This window comes from Sus scrofa, chromosome 8 (assembly GCF_054392235.1).
Source record: "Sus scrofa isolate SSC_HxYL_T2T_F1_AM1 chromosome 8, Sscrofa_HxYL_maternal_Yorkshire_Landrace_v2.0, whole genome shotgun sequence".
NCBI lineage: Eukaryota > Metazoa > Chordata > Mammalia > Artiodactyla > Suidae > Sus > Sus scrofa.
The window spans coordinates 75,463,048-75,479,206 of NC_139390.1; the positions used below are offsets into that span (position 1 = coordinate 75,463,048).

The window sequence follows — 16,159 nt, forward strand, 5'->3', positions numbered from 1 at the left end:
AAAAAAAAAAGAGGTAGGAAGACATACATACCATGTTTCTTTGAAATTAAGTCATTTGTCTTGACCACTTAAACCTTCTTTTAAGTAATGCTGCTTTAAAAAAAATAAATAAATTCAGAGGTACAGAGCTGAATTAATCATAATCTTTGGTTCATGACAAACTCTCACCATTGGTATATGGATGGCCCCCTCTTGGATCATAAGTACGAAGCATCTTTAGTAAAAGTATGCCCGTGTTCCCTACACCCATTATGAGAACAAGAATTTTAACAAAAACTTGTATCTCCCTGTGATTCTTCTTTATCCTGTCCCACTTCAATTTTCACTCAAGGTAGCTATTACCCTGAATCCTTTGCCTATCATTCTCTTTCTTTTTAAAAATAGAGTTATATTTTATAAATATTACCAAATGTATATATTAATCATTTTGTTGCTTTTAATTTTTTAAGTGTGTTATATTATATATAATGTTCTTAAGCTTTTTTTTTTTTACTGAATAGTATGTTGTATATTATATGAACATACACTCCTATTGCTGGTTGTAACTTTTCACTTCTATGTTTTATGACTATTTTAAATCTTATTTTCTTACTTTTTCTTTTATCTTCTTATATCTAATTTTCTGGATAAAATAAAAGGATAGCATATATCAGTTGCACATATTTGTACAGCATTGAATTCATGCTGTTAATATTAAATTCATGTGAGGTCAGCCCAAGATGATAGTTAATATTATGCTTAAACTCTGAATGGAAAGAATGACAAGTACCTTTAAGTAAGCAGTTTTGTTCCAAAACTAGAAATTAATGAAACTAAGATTTATAATTATTCAAAACTGAGATTAAGGTTTTTTAAATTTATCTGAAGGATTATATCATTACCAGTACATTTTAGCTTTCTACTAAACTATTTAATTAAAATATTATAATCAAAACTTTCAAATCATAAGGTGAGGGCAAAAGTGAGATACAGATGCAACCAAGCCAAGCTTCTTGCTGTGTCTATTCTGCGGTGGGTAAGAAGACCTGGTGCAGGTCCTGAGTGCAGGTGGTGATAGGATCTCTGTTGTGCAACAGAGTCAACTTCCCAGATGGCACCTGGGAGTCTGAATAATGCCACATTCCTATACTCATGCCTTTGATAGTGCCCTCCCTTGGTGACACTGGGCTTGACCATGTGACATGTCTTGGCCAATGAGAAGTACAAGTTTGACTCAAACAGATACTTGAAAATAGTACTTGCACATTCTGTTCTCCTGTCTGCCAGCACTACCTTAATGGAGGATGTCAGAGACACATTGGAGTTAGCCTAGCCAGGGCTCTTCCAGATCGACCTGCTCCAGCCAACCTAATAGCTAATTCAGGCCTATGAGCAAGCATACCTAGGATCAGTCATACCCAGCCCAGATCATCAGAGCCCACCTGCCTAACTATAACCCAATGAGAAAAAATAAAGGGTTACTATTGTTGTTGTTCATAGTTTCTAACTAGTGTACCCCTCAAAGTGGCCTGAGGTTTACTGACCTGGCATTGATGGGCAGTGGTCTCTTTCCCAACCTCCACCCTTGCTCCTTGGACAAATGTTCCAAGATACCTTTGCAGGCTTCTGAGTTGATGTCTTCTTCATTTACTTTTCCTACCCACAGTTCTCTGTCTAGTTGCTTTTGTTATTCCTTCCTAATCCTTCTATCTCTATCTCTTAGTCAATAAATTTTTCTCTTTGCTTGCTTAGTAGATCTTGATGGCACATCATAACCAGACAAGAATGATTACCAAAAAGCTTGTTTGTCCTTCCCTGAAGGCAACACTAGAGGCTTAATTTTAAAATGCTCCCCCACGTGAAGACAGCACTTTGGTGCTGGGATGAGAGTAATAGAACTGGGAGAAAACTGAGTCTCTGTGAATGTTAAAATCTTTCTAATGCACCAAAAAGAGTAAGAAAAACAAAAAGGATAACCCAATTTGAACAGGTTTAATATTTCCATCCCTCTATTCCGGCACTCTTCTCAGGCATGTGTATTCATGTTGATACCTGTGATTCATATGTACTCATATCTTAAGAGGCACCATCCCCCATGAAGTTTCACCTGTTTATTTTTACTGATGCTCAGAGTGCGTCACATGTATCACAACCATTCTGTCAGTTGCATTAACTACCTGGAAAGCAATGAAAGGATTCTAATACTTGTGCCTCCTGATTCTCCTGATATTACCAACTATATTTGGGGGTGGGTGCGGATTGGGGGTTGGAATATTCTTCTTCCTACTACTGTTATATATCCAGATGTCTGTATGCTGCCAACAAAGCTCTCCTTGTCTCAAGGTCAGGATCCTGCTTGAAGTTTCTCCTTCCATAAATCTCAGAAATGAGTCCCTGACATGTTATTAGAGGACAATACTTACAACAGGCACCTTGCTGCCTTCTGCATCTCCATTTTATCCCACTTTCCTCTGTTTTGGCAGTCAACCTGTCCCATGATAATCATGTAAATTCATGCGAATAGATGTCTTCAGACCACCCATTATATTAGCTCATTAAATTTCCCTGTGTTTGCCTGAATCTCAGTGGCGGATGCAACTTAGCCTCAAGTGGGATGGGATCCTCCCCCTTTATTTTGCCTTTGGAGAGCTTTAGTATTCTATTGGTGCAGACATTACATTAGTACTATTCTTTCATCTTCCTTCTCTCACTAAATGATTAGATCATGATTGAAATGGATGGGTCTGAGTCGTTTCCAATATCTCATTAAACATTTTACTCATCATCCCTCTGGGCTTAAATTGTGAAGAGAGAAAGGAACTCAAATAACCTCCCACCTCCCTGCTCCCCAGTCCAGTTTGGATAAAGTATGGTGTGCTGGTAAGACAGGAGGAGAAAAAAAGGTGAAAAAAAATTTCTAAGAACCATAGAGGAATAGGGACATACTATAAGTTTCTGGAAGGAGCTTGAACATAGACAGTCATAAGATCTGCTGATGGATCATTTAGCTCTCACAAGCCAATATGCAGTCTAACACTGTGTTTATCCCACAAATAAATAAATGAAGAAGTAAAATAAATTTTATGTTAATGTATTCAGTCAGCATATTTTGGAAATCTACTCTGTGCCAACCATTGGAATTATAGAGGAGAATTAGCTATTGTTTGCTATAAATAAAATCACTCTATCATGTGAACCATAGATACTTAAGTAAGAAACTATGGTATATAACGAACTTTAGTACAGTGCTAATGTGTAAAGAGCTTATGGGAATCCCCTGGAAAAAAAAGAAGATGCTAGAAACTGTGTGAGGTAAAGATGGTTATATCTTGTTGGAGAAGAACAGAAAGTAAAAGAAGTAACATGAGCCAAGAAGACAGAAAAAGACATGAAAACCATGACAAGTGTAGTGAGGTGAAGCTGGGCTAGCAAAGAATCAGTTGATGAACTATATGTCAGCTAAAATACGTTTGAGAAAAAATATTTAAAAATTAACACAAGTTACTAAAAATGTGAAGTAACTTTCCAGTTTTGAAGTATTAGGAAGTGGGATGGTCTAAAGAAAAATGCAATAGATCAGCAAGGATATTTGAAAAGAGAAAGGAGAAAGTCACATAATGGGAAAGACTCCTGCCACTGCAACAAAAAACTAAGCACTGAACTCCAAGAGATGTTGGATTTGAGCAATATTGTTTTTGATTATTAAAGAAAAAGTAAATTTGGGGAGTAAAATGATTTCATTTATTAGAAGCATGAAAATATACTAAAATCTTTCCCCAGTTTGCCTTCTCAATCTTACTGGAGACATTCCTATTGGAGTAAATATGATACGGTATCTTTAAAACAGGTACTTAGACCTTATCCTGAACATAAAAAAAGGAAGATTAACTAGAGGCAATAAAAATGTTAACAACAGGTGACAAAAAGAAAGAAAGAAAAAAAAAGGAGAGAGAGAGGGAGGGAAAGAGAAAGGGAGGGAAGAAGGAAGAAACGGGAAAAGAAAAAGACTTCTGCTATAAGAACAGACTACCTTAAAAGATCATCAAGAACTGCTAACTCAGTGGCATAGGCTGCAGATGCCGCCTGGATCCAATGTTGCCATGGCTGTGGTGTAGACCTGCAGCTCTAATTTGACCCCTAGCCTGGGAACTTGCATATGCTGCAGTTGCAGACAAAAAAAAAAAATGTAAATCAAGAATACTTTAATTTTTAAAAAAGACCCCCAAAAATGCTACTTCAAAACTGTAAAGTCAATTCATATTCTGTAAGTGGAATCTTTGATCTCAGTTCCAGAATATCAGGTCCTCATACAGAGACACAGACTGAATTCTGGAAGCATCTTGTTCTAAGCAGTTTGCTATCTTTTTACTTAATGCAGCCTTACAAATGGCCCAGTCCCAGTTGACATCTGTCAGGCAGGTCAAACTCATTCAAAACATTTTTTGGACATGATACATGCTCAAAGATGGGACCCAACTACTCATTTTAGCTGTCTTGATTAGATACTAATTATCCATTTTGGTTGGCAACCTTCAAAATCAATTGGCTAAACAGGGTGCTCTGAAGTAAACATTCTGTTAAAACATGTCATCAGGATAATTTATGTTACCACTGACATATGCTTTATTCTATTTCCTTCTCTCTCCAGGTTATTTGGCTTCCTATAAATACAAAATTGTTAACTCTTGGTTCAATGTCCTAAATGGAAACCTAGGAACTTGAAAACATTAATGTAACTTCAAAAAACTGCTCACTTCTCTTAAGCGGCTTAGATCATCAGAAGATAGCAATGTTTCCCTTTTTTTGTTGTCTTTTAGTGGCTGTATGAAGTTGTTTATGTGTTTAAGAATATTTATGCTTATGTGTTTCTGTATCAAGGAACATTTAAAAGTTGCAAAAGTTACAGTAGCTACAGTGAGCCAGCTAAGTAATTATGAGATCCAAAAAAATCATAAAAAAATTAAGGCTCAAAGTGACCAAAAAGTCAAAATGACAGAGTAATGACTAGACTCTGAGTAGAGATTACTTTTAGCTTAGCCTTCAGAGATCAGAGAGTCATTACATGGGATACAGGACCCACTTTCCTCTGGGGAATAAGTTATACAACCCAATTTCACCCAAGATTTTCTAGTGTACTTGAAAAAGTCATTTTCATTTTCCTCCTAGCTTCACAAGAAGCTTTATTATTACTCCAACATTGTGCATTTTTGTGTTTGCAGTTTTTTTTTAAACAAGATTGGGAGGTCCTAAATAAATGACAGAAGCTTATTTTTAGAAGGTCTAAAGACAATAAATTTCTAAATATGTTAAGGTTCTCTTATCCATTGGATTGCTTTCAAAGAGAAGATCAAGAAAAAAAGCTGTGACTTGCTAAAGGGTCACATATCTGGAAGTCAAAAAGAGACCTATTGTCAGATCTGATGAAGCATTTTAAGAGGGAGGATAGAGCAAAGGTTAGAAGGAATCAAGATACAATTTTCCTATAGTCCAAGTAGCCTTGGAAAGAAAGGTTCATCTTTAGGAAACCAGACAACAGGAAGGTTCAAACCAGGTTTGGGGTAGCTTCTGGGACCAATCCAGTCAATCCAAGTAAAAAGACAAAGGTAACCCATTTGTGTGTTAGATGTTGAAAGAAACATGCTCCATGTGGCATGAGTGAATGGAATGGTGTCCTCGAATTAGATGAAGGAAGACAGATCTGGAAAGTCATTTTATTCTCAGAACGCCCAAAACTTGTATTACATGTCAAAATTTCTTTCCCAGGCAGTAAGAGGGCTGGAACCCTAAAATCTGTGATTCTGGATTCAGAGCTTGGAAGTTATATCAAGGAAGCCTAACTGAGAAGACTGAAAAGGTTACCAGTTTCTCAATTTTCATTCCCTCTTTTGATTTTGGTGCAAAGAAGGTACAAATTAAAATGACAGACTGTTCAAACATCTTATCAATAATAAGGTAATATACCTAAGAAGAGTATCCAGGTTTTAAGCCAAAGGATTCTAGACTATTAAAGAAAGGAGGAAATAAACTAATTGAGTGATAGAGCTGGAGCAATTTCCTAGGCAAACTGGGTAGTTGTCCCAGCTTTTATTATATCTCATTAATCTGTGGGTCAGATGGTGCCCTAATGGCTTAAGGCTAAAACCCTAAAGTTGACTGTATGAGTGACACCTTTATTAGCAAGGTTAATAATACTTAACCCATGTTTTGCAGCACAGACCTCTTTGAAAATATCATGAAAGCTTCTGATACTTAATCTACCACAATTAACATATTCATTTATATACAAAAACTGTGCATACATTCACCTTAAAGTTCAAAGACCATAGCTCATGAATTAATACAAATGATATTAGTTCAAGAAAGTAAAAACAAAACAAAACAAAACATGAAACCAAGAAAAATAACTCAGTTGAAACAGGAATGTTAAACTATTAACATCATAAAGAAAAGAACCATCAAGTGGTACCCTAGTTTCCCTCCCAGCTGCTGGTGAGGAGTGGTAGTCATGGCAACACTTGCACGTGTGTCTCTCAGCTCTTAGGAAAATGGTTTGATTTATATCCACATAATTTCCCACAACATCTGATGATATGAAGGCCAGAAAGCTAATGAGAGGAAAGACTTGTTGCTATTTCACGATTAGAACCAAAATAGAGTCCACCATCGGTTTGCACACAGCAACGGGGTTCCTAGTGAGGACCCCGATAATATTCATAAATACTATGGCAAAGGAGAGGGCTGAATCCCAGACTGGAGGGTGTGCTCCCTCCAGAACTCCCTTCTGCCTCGCAGGACATGAACGGGTGAAGGAAAAGAAGAAAAACTTCAGCTGTTGGTCACCACTGCCGCAAGTCTGAAATTTTCACCTCTGCCCACAAGTCTGAAATTTCCCCGTTACCTGAGAAGGGAAGCCAATTGGCCAGGTCACACTCCTCTGGACTGTGTCTTCACCACCTCACCCAACTTTTTCTTTCCACTTATGGCCTCATTTTGGTTGAATCTGGAACACAAGATCAAGAATATTTTTGACCAAATGATAAAATATAAGTGGGCAGTTTGGTTTAAAAATGCCAGTTCACATGAAGATTTTACAGTTGTCTTTGTAAGCAGAGGAGAATTTTCCCTTAAATGGCATAGAAATTATAGAGGAGTAGGCAGGAGAGGCTGAAAAGCAGGCACAGGAGTGCTCATTATTTCTTGTTTTCTCTTTCAGGACAAACATTAGAACAGACAATTCGTGTGCTGTGGGTAAATTAACTCCTAGACTTGGGGAAGCATCGGTAATTTTGGTAGGGTTTTTTTTTTTTTTTTTTCCCTGAGAGAGAAAAAAAAGCATTTAAATTTTACTTTCTGATTTAATTCTTCTTTTAATACAGAAAAAATAAATTCCAGGAGAGTTTACATACTTCCTTAATACCACTGCAATAGTAAAGCTCCTTCCAAGTCTGATGCATTTTTTACTACAGTGTCAAGCCATGTTAGCTCAATATTTAAATATAAGAACAGACCTAGTGGATCACATTCACTCAGATCTACTCTAACCTTATATTCTATAAAAATGGAAATTCCCTAGATGTGTTAGTAATTACAGTATTTAAAGTAAATTAGCAGGATTTTTTTATGTATAGTACAAATTATCATTCACTAGCAAAGACCTTGACTGGTTTTCAAGCTGTATAATTGTACTTTCCATAAGAATATCACTTTATATGTTTCTTCAAAGTGCTTTAGCATACACAATATCCATGGGACAAACGTGTAAGTAGGTTAGGCATTTATTATCCTATTTTTCTGTAGGTAAATGGAAACCTGAGGAAAATCTAAGACTTCCACTTGCTCAAGATTATTTAGAGACAACACAAAACATTAGTTATCCTGCTTTCTGACTATCCAGTTGCTCTTGCTCTTTCTCTCTATCTCTCTCTATGAGTCTCTTTTTCCTTCTTACCACATTTTATCTGGATAATTCTTGAAGCCTTTAAATATAGGATCAAAAAGACATTTGGTTTCTTTTCTCCATTCTCTGGCTTCTCCCTTTTACACTTAACAACTTACATCAGTGCTAGAAAAAAAGAATATACACATGTACAATTTCTAAGAGAGAAACTTGGTCAGAATTTATGATTGTTACCGTTTTTTTTTTTTTTAAATAAACAAGGGAGGGTCTCAGCCACCAGCATCTTTCTCTTGAATCACTCCTCCTGAACTTCTTTATATCGCTTTTCTTCTATAGTCTATTCTTCAGAGAGTGAAGAACTTTTAAACCAGTGATCCTTTTAAAACTTCATTCAATTTGTATCATTTCCTAACTTAAAACCATCCAGTGGTTTTCCATTACCTTTAGAGCAGTGTTCAACTTTAAAATAAGGCCCCTAAGATCCTAAGTGATCAAGTACCTGCATGGATTGCCATTGCCACAACGATGCTTTTAAAAATAACCAGAAAACTCAAGGATTTCTATCGTTTACTTTGTTAGATCTGTCAGTTGGCTGAGTTGATCTCACAGCCATTCCTGGGGCAGAACTGCTTCAGATTGCAATAGTTTAGAAGGTTCCACACACCTCTCTCATCCTTCTCCTGGGACCAGTGAACTAGCTGCAGTAGAAACAGAAATGGGCCAGGTCTCTTAAATCCTCTGGTCAGAACTGACATCCTGCCATCTCTGCCCACTTTCTATTACCCAAGGAACATCATGAAGATGATCCCAAGGTCAAAGAGCAAGAGGTACAGAGAGAGGTTAGAAATTGGGGCCAGTCATTCAATATTCCACATGCTTTAACCTCATCTCCTAATACTTTCTTCTATTTCAACTCCTCCTTCCAGACTGGGGTTTTGTTGCTCCTCAAGGGTATAGACTTATCCCAACCTCAAGGCACTGGCCTTTACTATTTTCTCTCCCTGGAATATTTTTCTCTCAGACATCCTATGAGGGAATGGGTTAATTCTCTCATTGTGTCTAGGACTTCATAAATGCCCAGTCCTTTGGAAGTCTTTCCCTGATTGCTCTATCTAAAATAGCTACCAGTTCCTGTTGTGGCTCAGTGGAAACAAATCTGACTAGGATCCATGAAGATTCAGGTTCGATCCCTGGCTTCACTTAGTGCGTTAAGGATCCAGGGTTGCTGTGAGCTGTGGTGTAGGTCACAGATACAGCTCAGATCCTGTACCACTGTGGCTGCGACTGTGGTTGGCAGCTATAGCTCCGATTGGACCCTTAGCCTGGCAATGTCCATATGCCACAGGTGTGGCCCTGAAAAGAACACCCCCCACCAAAAAAAGAAGAGGACTTTGGTGCAGCATGGAGTCAGTCTAGCACTCTGTGGGATCTCCAGGGAGTGGTGATTTCAGTCTTATCAGAGAATGAGAATCAGGTTTTAAAAAAATAAAAATAAAATAAAATAAAATAGCTACCATACCTACCACACATATACACACTCCATCGTTTTCTATTCTGTTATCTTGCTATAATTTTCTTTAGAGTTATCCAAAGTCTTGTGAAAAATTGTGTATTTGTCTGTCTCCATCATTATATTGCAAGTTCCTTGAAGGGTCTATTTTGTCTGTCTTGTGCACCATTATTTTTCCATCAGCTAGGATTGTGCCTGGTACATAAGACATTGTCTACAGCTTTTAGCTGAATGGGTAAATGAAAGCCATTCTTATTAGAGTTGGAGGCAGGCCATTCAAAAGTGAGCTATTCATCATTGGATCTGATCCTCAAGACTAGGGATCAGAAGTTCCTTCATAAATTCTCCTTTCCAGGAAGGTGCAGATACATTCCAGACTCAATGAAAAATTCTCTTTCCCATGGATCCCTTGTCATATATTTAGCCATAGAGAAAGAATGTGAATTTGTAATTAAGGAGCCATAAATGCATATGCCATGAAGCAACATCAGGACGTTCTGCTAAATGGATGCAGCAAGCAGAAAAGCTCTCTCAGTCCTGCCAAGAAAGAAGGCCCTTCACCTGGCTGCTAATTCTCCAGGCGGGCTAGCACTATCTTATATTTCTCCTTAGCTGACAGAATCAAGAGAAAGAAACAAGATGTGAATTTTACCTGGACCGGCAAAGGCCTCAAACAGCACAGTTCAGGGAATGATGCCAGCTCGAGTGAGGCATTTTTGGACTCTAAGAAACTATGTGGGCCTTCAGCGTCTCCAGCTCACACTAATAGGCCTCGCAAGACTATGTTTGGCTTCAAGGAGGCCATTAATGAAGTTCAGATTGAACCTGTGCAGTTTTCGTTTTAAAAATGTTTCCTTAAAATTTTACAGCAAGCTTAGTTCTTATGAAATTTTCAGAAAGAGTAGCCAGGCTTTGTTTGAAAACATAGCAAGATGCCTGCCTTAATAATAATAGTAACGACCACAGTAATAATAGGAGAAATAGGACGGCAAACAGATATGAAACTACAGGCTGTACTAGGTTAATGTGGGTATTTGTTTATAAGTTTAAGGGCTGCTAAAACAAAATAATGATCAACTCTTTTGGAATGTGCTGTGTATTCTCTGTGCTGAGATTTTTTTTTTTTTTTTTTTTTTTTTTTACTTCTTGAGGATGGAAAGGAGGGGAAGGCAGACTGATGCTGAAACTTTCCATCACTGCTTTCTTCTTCTGATTCAGCACGGTTTTTACAAAAGTCCAAGTTCTAACAAAAAACTCATGCCAGCATATTCTTCAAGGAGAAAGAATGTCCTGCTTTGTGTTCAGGATCACACTTACATATGGGTGAGATCCAGTGCAGCACAAACATGCCAAAGCATTGGTAGAAAGAAACTGCCTTTCCCTTCCTTCCCTACCTCTAGTTTTTCTGAAACATATTTCATCCAAGGGGAGGGACAGATATGGAATAAGGCCATGAACATATACCTTTGACCTCAGACTTTCTGAATTTTGGGTTTTAGGCAGAACTTGAATTTTGAGGGCTGTGTAATATAATAGCATTCCTTTGTCTGGATGTGAGAGTAAGTTGGGGGTTAGGACTAAAAAAGTAAATACTAGAAACTCAGGAAAATTCTTGGATTTCAAGCCACTGTCACAAAATAATGTACTGATTAATATGTAAATGAGTTATAATTCAGAAACTAAGAGGGAAGATGTTCTGAATATGTTGTGTTTGGGGTTCTACAAACTCAAATACTTTGGGGAGAGGTTTGTGAAATCTAATACCTTGCCGTGGTGTTCTTATCACTAAGGGTTCTCAGGAAGTGGGAAAAGTGAACTCCGTTTTTCAGATTGTGGGTGGCCGGTAATGAAAAAACAAAACACAAAATACTGGCGTGGGCAAGAAATAGCCCCAATAATCCAAGGAGTAAATTAGGTATCTGAATCACACAAAACAAAACTGAATAAATTTTCCTTTAACATCCAGAAAGTTTGAGCTACTTGAGAGAAGTGGCTCACTCATGCTTGAGTTCCCTGCGTTCAACACCTTTGTGAAAAGAATGAGTAAAATATTGACTGAATTAATGAAAAAATGAATGAATCACTGAATGAAGACTGAAAGAGACATTATTCAAAACACTTTTGTACAAAGCATGTATTCTGCTTCATAATTATGCATTATTATGTTGAGCTGGGTATGTGTGAGATTTTCTTACATGAAAGAAACAAGCTCCATAAGTTAACATCAGAAATTAGGTTTAAACCATGTGCAGTGAAAAAGGCCTCAGATTATATATCAGAGAGCCTGGGTTCTATATCCCCACACTGGATTCCTGGATTCCTTCCTTTGCTGCTCAAGGCCAAATTAAATTATCAAGACCTTTTTTTTTTTTTAATCTATACAATAGATTTAGAAGAGAGCAACTGCCATGCAACGTATATATTCTTAATTTTTTTAATTATCATTACTATCACCTGAAGTTTAAAATGTAAGGTCCTGATATCTCTTCCTGCTACTTTTCAACATTTAAAATTTGTACTAGCTAGTCAGCCTCCTTAACAAAATTGCTCCATTCCTAAGTGAAGACCAAGAAAGATCAGTGGTATGTACTTGTAGGAGATTTTCTCTCCTCCAAACTATTTCTGTCACTCAGAGCTCACTCCATGTGCCCTGAACTCCCACAGAACTATAACTCTGAGGCATGTAATTCAGTGCTGTATACTACTACTCATTGCTCGCTATCATTTCTGTCAGTCTTTAAGTTGTACGTTTCTTCAGGGCATGTTCTTTGCTTCTTAGAGTTGTCTTGTACCTCTCACAGCACACAAGCACAAAGCAGTACTTGATGAATTAAGAGACAAGCAGTTAAACCAAGAATGACTGAAAGATAGGAAAGGAGATATCAAATGGATGACAGATTTCACAAAACTTTGGAAAACAGGAAGCAAGTGGAAGAATGTCAACTGGTGGAGCATCGCAGAGAAGACTTTAGCTTAGAGGGCTTGTATTGAGGGTTCAGAATAAAGAAAGCAACATATCCTGCAGAACCTCAGGCAGAAAGCTAATGTTTGGGAGTGGTAATGAAATGAAGGGCTGAAACTTTAGGGTTAGTCAAAAGTCTGCATGTGGCCATCCAAGCCTGATGTCCACACTACCATACCCCATCTCCGATGGAATAGATGGAAAAGCAGTAGTCAGGATTCTCATTCTTAGATAGGAGAATGAAGGATTTTTCTCTGGAGAAAATGAAGAACCACGGAGAACAGATGTCTGATGTTTTGACATTTTGAGAGTCCCCTGGCTTTCTGTCTGATCACTAGCAGTCAGTGCTGCCAATTGAAAATGAAATCAGACACAGAAGTTGAAGTCAGCTTTTTTTTTTTTTTTGCTTTTTAGGCATACGGAGGTTCCCAGGCTAGGGGTCTAATCGGAGCTACAGCTGCCAGCCTATGCCACAGCCACAGCAATGCCAGATGTGAGCGTCTTCTGCAACCTACACAACTCAAGGCAACATCAGATCCTTAACCCACTGAGCAAGCCTATCGATTGAACCTGCAACCTCATGATTCCTAGTCAGATTCATTTCCGCTGCGCCACAATGGGAACTCCCCTGAAGCCAGCTTTTTAATGGGCAATTAAAAATCATCATGTTTTCCAAACAAAAATAAAACCACAATGTGAAAGACAAACAAGATAAATGAAGAAAAAGTATCCCTGAAGAAAAAGAGAAAACTGAGGAGATAGGTGAATAACAGTAATAATATCCTCTAATTTGTACACCAAACAGGTTGATTTTTATTAATGATGCCATTACAAAAACAAGCAATTGAAAGAAAATAAAGAGCTCTTGGAAGTTAAATATTTGAATACCTAAATTTTAATATTTGCAGAAAGTTTAGGAAATAAGGACATTTATCATTAAAATAGAAAAAAATGAAGGGCTAAAAAAATTTTTAAACATATGACACACAAAAGGCAAATCTAAGAAATCTAATGTTTGATAGGATTTTCATAAAAGGAAAAAAGAACAAAAACCAATTCAAGCCAAAACAAAATAAAAACTTGCTGGAGCTAAAGAACCACAAAGCCCCACATTGAAAGGGTAAATGGAATACCCATAAAAATGATTTTCAAAGTTACCAACAGAAAAGCACATCATCATGAAATTTTAAAATTCTAGAGGTAAAAAGAAGATCCTAAAACCTTCCATGGAGTAGAAAAAGGTACAAAAAATGAAAACCTGAAAAGCTTCAGACTTCTTATCTACAACGCTGGATGCAAGATGCAAAATTTCTTCAGAATTCTAAGGAAAAAATGTAGCTTGATCTTTCAATCTGTAGCTTAATCGTTAACTTTTCTTTTAAACATCCTGCTCCAAGTTTTCTTTGTCTCTTTCCTGGAATACCTATTAGTCAAACATTAGATACCTTAGTTTGTCTCTTACTTTTTAAAAAAATTTAAAACCCTTTGCCTATTTCTAGATCCTAAAAAAAAATCAATATAATGTAGATTAAACAAAGACAATTTATACATGCATGGATGTATATACTTACTTTCCATGTGCTCTTCCTAGAAAGCATTTAAAGTTGTGGTAATTCTTCTACCATATTATCTAGCAATCCCACTCTTGGGCATTTATCCGGAAAGAATCATAATTCGAAAAGATACATGCAGTCTAATGTTCATTGTTGCACTATCTGCAATGTCCATTGGCAGATGAATGGATAAAGAAGATGTGGTACATATATACAATGGAATATTATTCTACCATTAAAAAAGAAATAATCCCATTTGCAGCAATATGGATGGACCTAGAGATTATCACACTAATTGAAGTAAGTCAGATAAAGACAAATATCTATGATATCACTTAAAAAGGATACACATGAACTTATTTGCAGAACAGAAACAGGTTCACAGACTTTGAAAACAAACTTATGGTTCCCAAAGGGGACAGGTAGTGGGAGGGACTGGTTAGGGGTTTGGGATTGGCATATGCACACTGCTATATGTAATGATTTGCAAAGGGGGACCTGTTATATAGCATAGGGAACTCTATCCAATATTCTGTAATAATCTATATGGGAAAAGAATTTGAAAAACAATGGATGTGCATGCATGTATAATTGGATCACTCTGTTGTACAACAGAAATTATCACAACATTGTAAATCAACCATACTTCAATAAAACTTTTAAAAAATGAAAAAAAAATGTGGTAATTCTTACAAAGACTACACCAAGAAGGCAAAGTCTTGGGACCTAGAGCACAGTGAATCCTATTCAGGATCATACACAAAGGAACACCTAGGACTGTGGTCATGGCCTATAGCCACTGGCCTAAAGAGCAACATGAGAATATTAAGATCTATTTTTTTAATAGCAAAATAGATTTGATGAAACACTGTTGGGAAAAATAAATATTTGTATAAGAAAATCCTCTAATTACTGTACAGCAGAAATTGAAGGAACATTGTAAATAAACAACACTTTAATAAAAAATTTATTATTACTGGGTTCTACTACACTTGTTAACATGTCTGTGTATCTTTAATAAATGATTTAAACAGATTTAAATAAGCCTATCATATTTTTAGCTTTTGTTGTAAAATGGCATGGTCTGAATGTTTGCATCCCCTCAAAGTTCATATGCTAAAATTCTAACTGTCAAAGACGATGGTATTAGGGGGTGGGGCCTTTGGGAAATGTTTTCTTTCCTCAGGGTCATGTTATAATGAGATTAGTTCCTTATAAAAGACTCCAGAGAGCTTTTTAGTCCATTTCACAATGTGAAAACCCAGGGAGAAGCACCAGCTATGAACAAGAAAGAAGGCCCTCAGGAGAACCTGAGCATACTTGCACCATGATCTTGGATTTCTCAGCCTCCAGAACTGTGAGAAATACATTTATGTTGTTTTTAAGCTACCCAGTCTGTGTTATTTTGTTATAGCAGCCCAAATGGACTAAGACAGAATATTAGCAAATTGCTATTGAAGAAGGAAAAGATTCAGAGAATTTATAATGTTCACTTTGAGGAGGTATTGGTTTTTAACTTCAATCTTCTGCTTATAAAGACATTTACTACAGCATGGATGAAAGAATGCTAATAACTAAAAAATAATAATTTCAGAGTCACATTGCCTAGGTAGTGTCTCGAGTGTTATTAGTGAAGTGTCTCTTTTGTAACAATTTGGAAACTACCTGAATATGAGAATGTACAGATTTGCTCTCCAGAAGGATGGTGGTTGAGGATTCTTGATCTCTTCATTCTTGAACATGATGAGTTATATGAGCTCAATAAATATCCACTGAATTGAGTTGACTGAAAAATTCCCAGCAATATTTTATTCTAGAACATAAAGCAAGCAGTAGTAAGAATATCAGAAAATCTCTGACTTACTTTAATACCGCCAGTTTCCCCTTCATGTAATCTTACTTCTTTGAGCACTAACCATTCTTAACTTTCTAATTAAATATCTATTTGTAAATTTTAAATGTCTGTCCTTTTGAAGCAAGCAGAAACACAGTATTGTATTTTATCTTTGATTTCCTAGAATTATTTTTCTCTATAATAACAAATTACCAATTTTTACCATAAAAAAAACCCTGCATCTTCTATTAACTACATCTGTCCACAACGCAAACTTCAATGAGGTAAATCTCCAGAATAGGCTTGTAAAACATTGCCTAAAATATTGATTCCTTTTTTGATGAAGAACCCATTAAAGCATGTATTTAAATACCTCTAAAACACTTTCTTGATTGTTTTACAATGTGTTTAAATTTATTATTAA

General features: G+C 36.6%; 1 long non-coding RNA gene across 2 annotated transcripts in view; it reads right to left on the reverse strand.

Annotated features, from left to right (window-relative positions):
- Positions 1 to 560: 560 nt before the first annotated feature.
- The window catches only part of LOC146400864 (uncharacterized), a 214,537-nt gene continuing 198,938 nt past the window's right edge, over positions 561 to 16,159 (reverse strand). For both annotated transcript variants that reach the window (XR_014812663.1, XR_014812664.1), the window contains 2 exons: positions 15,567 to 15,714; positions 561 to 6,979 (listed from right to left, as the gene is read on the reverse strand). This is a non-coding gene — a long non-coding RNA (uncharacterized LOC146400864). The remainder of the gene's footprint in view (positions 6,980 to 15,566; positions 15,715 to 16,159) is intronic.